Below are 5,899 nucleotides of genomic sequence, written 5' to 3' on the forward strand. Positions count from 1 at the left end.
CCCTACACCCCCAGGTCCTCCCGTCCGCACCCTCCCACGCCATGAGAGATGAGGCGCGGCACAGACAACAGCGACGCGGCCGGCTTGCTCGCCGGCGCTCGCGTGCATCCATGCACGTGGCTCCGTAAAGCTCGCCGCAGCTGGCCACGCAGCTTGGCCGGGTGATTTGGGAGGTGCTGCACGCCGGCCACCAGGATGCTCCGGCGGCGACGCGAGCCACGGAGGGCCGTCGTCCGCGACGCGCTGCAAGGAGGGCGTCTCCTCGGTGGAGGGGATTGGTGGTATTCCGTGGTCTCTGCCTGGGCTGCCGATCCCAGCAGCAGCTGCTCGCCGGACTCCTCCGCCCCTGATGTCCCCGACGGCCGGCGTCTTCGCAGGAACAGGAGAGACTGGGTGCAGGAGACGTCCACGTCCTGCAGGATCCAGAAGGTCGATTTTTTTTCTCTGTTCCTCAGCATAGGCCTCCGTTACAGTCCTCTGATAATTAGGATGCACACCTCTGTTTAGGAATCGTGGCTTATTTAGGCAGTAGCTACATTAACATTTGCTTTGTAGCAGTTGTTCTTCATGGATACTGCCAATTGTTCTTTTTCTATAGCAGAGTGTTGATGTTAATTTCAAGTGTCTTGCTGTCAGAATTGTGAGCTTCATTTAGTTCGGTGCTCATATTTAGCTTTGTTCTTTCGAGCTCGCTGGACCGCGACAGGTGGTGTTACGAGGAATCCATGGAGGGGATATCTGATCCATAGTGCACTGTGGACATCACCGGCGACACCCATAGTGCAACGGGTCCACAAGTGCCGCAACCGTGGTGGCATGCTATCTTGGCTTTGGATATAATTCTCAGGTGATTCCTCCTGTTGATGCCCTGTGTCTGGCTATTGAGCAATTGAACTCATAATTGTTTGTGGTCCTTTTCAGGTACAGAGTGCATTGGATGCGGTGGAGGAGGCGGCCTCGGAGGGGGAACATCATCGGAGTGAGTGTACTCTGCCTAGAAGCATGTTCTGTGAAATTGTTGATGTGTTAAATTTTCTGTGTGGCAGAGATTGTTTCTGGATGATTTGAAAAACTGTTGGCTTGGTCAATTTAGCATCAAAGCTTGACCATCACCTGTAAAAGAATGTTGCTTTGGATGGTCGCTGATTAGAGAAGTTGAAAAAACCTTGTTGCTGTTACTATAATCTGCCATCACATGTAGGTTGCAATTGCTTGGAATGATTTTCTGAGTAATCTGTAGCCTTTGCTTTGCTGACTTTGGTACTGGGAATGTGCAGTTTGTGTAGATTATCTGGTGTTGTGCTCGGTGCATTTTGGTCTTTTGTCAAGTTTACTATTTTGCCTGTGTGATCAATGTCCCAGGAAATTGTATGCAATTGTCCTACCTAGGATTAGATTTCTGAAACTTTGGTGCTATTGTGCGGCATGTTAGACCTATGTGGTCTGAATTTTGGTGTCTGTGTGTAGTATAGTCATATAACTTGTTAGTAAATGGATTCACTGTTCCTGGTTAGCATGATTCGTATGGTTGTCTTGCGTTGTATTGTTGAAATACACGGGCAGCTTCAATTTATTGGATGCGATAATATGTGAGGCGAATGTCGAGGTAATATCTAGTGCTGGCTGTGATGTGCAGGTGTCTGGTGGTGCAGCTAGGCGTCGAGGAAGAGGATGTTAAACCTTGCCTGCAGGCCGGCTGCTTGCTGTGTGTTGTGTATGTAGTGATGATTTGGTGGATTCAACAGCCTTAATTATAAGGGCGTACTCAAACAGCAGTTGCCCCTGTTAAGCAATCTTTGTCTTGACGCTGCCATTATTTGATTCTCAAGGATGCTTGATAGGTGTCGAGGAGGAGCCTTGCTGGCCGGCTGTTTGCTGCTCCTGCCGCTGCTGGCTGTGCGTTGTATGCACTGACAATTGAACGTATTTTTGTAATGGTCGCCACAGCGTGCTGTAATGTTGATTTTTTTTTTCTTTGTTTTGATCGTTGCATTGGTATTGCCAGAAGATAAAGTGGCGGCTTTAAAATTCGGCCGCTTCCTTTGTGATACGTGCTTGTAGTTTGGGCTCTTGTTGGTTTTTCATGTCCGGGCTAGATAAAATGCTGGTAGCCTGAGGAGAAAGGAGAAAAGAAGAAGAAAAAAAGCGATCAATCCATCAAATGAGAGGTCCAGCTGTTTACGTAGGCATGCATGCATATGCATATGCCGACCCATCTCATTATTATTAGGTAAGTAGTAGTACACTTATTAGTAGTAATTGATCGGGAGTGATGTTTTAGAACATGGGAGCATATGCTCCCTCTATTTTGAAATGCATCTTACGCATATTTTGAATTTCAAAAAATTGAAACGAAAAATTCACACATACATCTTCACGTGCTACGCGCTCACAAAGTTGTTTCATAAAAAATGAATTTGTCATGTGACGTGTGCAAAAAAGACAAAACTCAGTGCTGAAAATAATGCTTTTTACAAGATAAATTTTCTCTTTTTTACATAGTCCACAAAAAAGATTGATTTTTATGTGAAACTTGGCGAATGCACATATATTATGGAGATGTACATGTAGAATTTTTTGTTAAATTTTTTTGACAACTCGCAATATAATTTTTTGGTATAGGGAGCATATGCACCCGAGAGCCGAATTGAATTTCCGTAATTGATCCGTACATTTGTAAACGCAGCTGGACCAATGCAGCTGTTGATTGGCTCTACACCTGGGCAAAACTCGGGCCGGGCCGGGCTTCGGGCCAAGCCCGAAAAAGCCCGAACATAAAATGCCAAACCCGAGCCCGGCCCGGCCGTCGGGCCTATAAATTAAGCCCGAACCTAGCCCGAACAGGCAAAAAGCCCGGCCCGAGAAGCCCGGCCCAAACCTGCCTAAAGTGCGAAAATTGCAAGCCCGAGCCCGGCCCGGCCCGACGTTCGGGCTCAAAATACAAGCCCGAACCTGGCCCGAAGTGCAAGCCCGACCCGGCCCGGCCCGGCCCGGGATTTTCGGGCCGGGTCGTCCGGGCCGGGCTTCCCATGCCCAGCTGTAATTGGCTCCAAATGCTCAGGATGCAAAGATCGAGCGCATGCATTGGCCGAAAGCAATTCTCGCGGATTGTAGAAGGAGAAAAGGCCGGGTACAGAGTTTTGGTTTCACAATGAATGCAACACCATATTCACACCATGTAACCCGTTGGAGGAATTATAGGGGAAGAAAAGGAAAATACTGGAGTGAATTTAGGATGGTAGCCCTACGCGCTCCACTTAATTGTGGGAATTAATGACGGGATTTGCCTAACAAAACGATTCTTCTTCAAAGCGCAGATTTGCCTTTTAATCCGGTAGGAAGGTAGTACATTGAAAATAATAACATCCAAAGAAAAGAGAAAAATGGCATCGGTGTCTGTGCCATTGTTGATTTTCAGTGTTTTCAGCTTTGTTGTTGATTAATATAAAATAAAAAGGCAGAATGTAGAAGCAAAGATAGTAACTTGTGTTTGTCACGTGGAAGGGGAAGAGAAAAGAGGCAAGGCATTGATCACGTTTGCCATGCATGCATTTTCCGCGTCCCTGATTACTACTAGCTAGTATTAGGGAGGAGAAGAAGCGCCCGCATGTATGATCATGGCCCGAAATTAGTTCGCGATTTGGACTTGAGTGACGTCAGGCACTTGATAGAAGGCGCGCGGCAGGTATGGTGCGAGACGGCACCGCAACCTGAGCATCCGTGCAACAGCGGATTTGGCTTTTAATCCGGTATGGAGGGAGTACATTGAAAATAATAACATCCAAAGAAAAAAGAGAAAAAAGGCATCGGTTTCTATGGCATTGTTGATTTTCAGTGTTTTCAGCTTTGTTGTTGATTAAAAGAAAAAAAGGTAGAACAAATTTAGAAGGTATAATGTAGATTACTACTTCCGTCCCAAGGAATAAGGCGCACGCGTATTACAAGATGAACTTTGACCATAAAAATTGAGCAACAAAATCTTGGTTATATTGTATGTAATTAGTATCGTTGGATTCGTATTGAAAAGAACTTTCTAATGATGTTAATTTTATACAGACAATCTTTATATATTTGAAGTAATACTTAGTCAAACAAAAAGCACGTAAAACGAGGATGCCTTATTTCTTGAATCGGAGGTAGTATTTGAAAACGGATGGAGTATATATATATTTCTTGTTTGTTGAGTTGTGGTGGTGCAAAGCGAGGTGAATTTGTGTTTGTCAACGTAGAAGGGGAAGGGGAAGAGAAAAGAGGCAAGGAATTGATGCATTAATTCTCCGCGTCCCTGATTACTAGCATGGCAGTTGATTGGGGAGGAGAAGAAGCGCCCGCATTTGGATTTGAGTGACGTCAGGCACTTGATAGAAGGAGGCAGGGATGGTGCGGATCAAGGTTTCTTGTGGCTGGCGCAGGTCTTGCACACGAATTTAGCCGCTGAATGATAGAGAGACGGTCTGAGTCGAAAATCACCTTGTCTACCCCTTTCTCTTGAGCAAAATGCACCGCATGTCGGAGAGCTAGAGCTTCAGCGAATGCCGGCGCTGCAAGCCCCTCTAAATGTTGTCGACAAGCTGTCAGGAAAGATCCGCGATGGTCACATACGATCACACCAGCTCCCATGCAGCCAGAGGCTTCAAAGATCGCCGCATCAGACTTGACAAGAAATGTTCCCGATGGCGGTGGTGTCCTAAGGGTTACGATTGAGGATACACATCTTTGGTCGGAAACAGGTTTGAAAAGATGCTGCTTGATCAAATCAACATACGCCAAGATCTTTGCACTCGTACGAATGGGGCTTGGCTGGACCTCCGAGTTCCGCGACTCGTTCCTTGCGTCCCAGATATATGCCAGAAACTGACCGCAAGAGTAGTAGCTTGGGCATCATTAGAGCGGGCGAGGAAATAAAACAACCACTGCTTATTAGAAGAGAGATATTTCCTAGTCAGTTTCAAAGGAACCAACCATACAACTAAAATGGATGTGTACAACTAAAATGTGTCTAGATATATTAATATTAGCATGAACTATTATGAATCGAAGGGAGTAGTACACTTAATAGTAGTAATAGAACCAATACATGCTACATTGAAAATAATGACATCTAAAAAAAGAGGGAAAAAAAAGGCAGGACTGCTTCGGTTTCTGTGGCATGCATTGTTGATTTTCAGTGTTTTCAGCTTTAAAAGAAAAAGAAAAAGGCAGAACAAGAATTGAAGGTAGAATGTAGACTTATGAGTACTTGTGTTTGTGACGTGGAAGGGGAAGAGAAAAAAGGCAATGAATTGATCACGTTTGCCATGCATTTTCCGCGTCCCTAGTAAGTACTAGCTAGTAGTACTAGCTTGATTTGGCATAGAAGCATGGCAGTTGATTGGGAAGGAGAAGAAGCGCCGCGCATGTATGAGAGATCCCGGCCCGAAATTAATCCGCGATTTGGAATTGAGTGCGGTGGATGGAACGAAGCCAGTAGTACTAGGGATGGTTGATTAATTAATATATGTGGACATGCGCGGCTGAATAAGGAACGAATCCAGCGGCAATCAGTTAAATTATTAAATAATGTGCACGTGAGGCAATTAGCAGAAGGATGGTGCGAGACGCCACCGCAAGTCCGCAACCCGTTTCACGTGCATGCGGCCAACTCGAACGCGCGCAGGTCTTGCTCCCGCGACACCCGCCTAGCGCCTGAAACGACGGGAACGCGCGCTTCCGTATGTACCGGCATCGCTTGCTTTGCTCCCGCGACACGAGCAGAAGCCCCACCCGCGCTGGAGCCAGCCTGTCGTGGTCCCCACCCGCGTACATACGGAATCAGCAGCGGCTTCTTGCTGCGCGCCTGGAATTTGGACTGCTGCTTGCTGCATGCTTACCAATAACAACATAGACTATTTGGATTGAA

At 46.4% G+C, this 5,899-nt stretch overlaps 1 long non-coding RNA gene across 1 annotated transcript; it reads left to right on the forward strand.

Moving 5' to 3' along the window:
- The first annotated feature begins 263 nt into the window (after positions 1–263).
- On the forward strand, positions 264–1,937 carry LOC124649404. The gene is made up of 3 exons (XR_006986625.1): positions 264–847; positions 922–979; positions 1,637–1,937. It is a non-coding gene; the product is annotated as an uncharacterized LOC124649404 (long non-coding RNA).
- Positions 1,938–5,899: the final 3,962 nt, after the last annotated feature.

The sequence above is a fragment of the Lolium rigidum genome, chromosome 4 (assembly GCF_022539505.1).
Source record: "Lolium rigidum isolate FL_2022 chromosome 4, APGP_CSIRO_Lrig_0.1, whole genome shotgun sequence".
NCBI classification, from domain to species: Eukaryota; Viridiplantae; Streptophyta; class Magnoliopsida; order Poales; family Poaceae; genus Lolium; species Lolium rigidum.